Source organism: Mus caroli, chromosome 6, assembly GCF_900094665.2.
Source record: "Mus caroli chromosome 6, CAROLI_EIJ_v1.1, whole genome shotgun sequence".
Taxonomy (NCBI): domain Eukaryota; kingdom Metazoa; phylum Chordata; class Mammalia; order Rodentia; family Muridae; genus Mus; species Mus caroli.
In genome coordinates this window covers 116,307,239-116,307,964 of record NC_034575.1, presented here as the reverse complement: position 1 = coordinate 116,307,964, position 726 = coordinate 116,307,239, and positions in this window count along the sequence as shown.

Sequence of the window (726 nt, the reverse complement as noted above, 5' to 3'; positions counted from 1 at the left end):
GCACTGCCAGATGCAGCAGCCAGCTGGACAGAGCACGCTGGCACCTTCAACTATGGATACTGTGAAAGTGGAAAACACCCAGCCATCCTTAAGGGCCACGTGTCATTTGATTTCCCAGTTCCTTCTGAAAGGGTTTCAACTTCTGCCTGCAGCTTCCCTCTCATCCCCNGCATAGCCACAGGTCTAATCTGGAGCTCACAACTGTACTGTTTCCTCTGTGTCTCCTTCTCTTTAGCCAGAGCANACACACAACAAGAGAGTTCCTCTGTGTTTCTCTTTCCCCAGCAGGCAAGGAAAACAAGAGGCCTGAGAGCCCATTGGCTATGGGGCCCTAATCAGCCGGACTCGGCTAGAACTCTCTTAATTAGATTCTTTTTTTGAGAGAAAGACTGGTATTGGGGGTCTTCCTTGATTTCCTTCCATCTTATTCATTGAGGCAGGGTCTCTCAGGTGAACCCAGGGCTGACCCAATACAGTCTGGTCTAGTTAGCCAGCTTACTCCAGGGATTCCCTGTCCCCCACCTTATGAGCACTAGAATTTCAGGGAGACCACCATGCCCACCTAGCATCAACACAGGTGTAGGAATCCCAACTCCTGTCCTCACACAGTCTGCATTTATCTAGTATATAAATTCTTCCTGTCTGTGTGTAGATTTGTGCTCATGAATGCAGGTACTGTTGGAGACCAAAAAAGGGCTCCAGATTCCCCTGGAGCGCAAATAACAG